Below are 234 nucleotides of genomic sequence, written 5' to 3' on the forward strand. Positions count from 1 at the left end.
AATCTCAAGGTCTCGCCCGTCTCAAAAAACAGTGACAGCGGACAATTTAAAAAAATAAGAAAGATAATAAAAGATAAAAAAAAAGAAATAAATGGTGAAGCCGATAATGAAAAAATAGTAAATTTAAAAAATGATAGAAATATTTAAATAATATTTATAATATAATGACAATATAAAATAATTTTTTTAAAAATAAATAATAACAACAAAAACCCCAGCAAAAAATGTAATATA

The sequence above is a fragment of the Penaeus monodon genome, chromosome 33 (genome assembly GCF_015228065.2).
Source record: "Penaeus monodon isolate SGIC_2016 chromosome 33, NSTDA_Pmon_1, whole genome shotgun sequence".
In the NCBI taxonomy this organism is placed as follows: Eukaryota; Metazoa; Arthropoda; class Malacostraca; order Decapoda; family Penaeidae; genus Penaeus; species Penaeus monodon.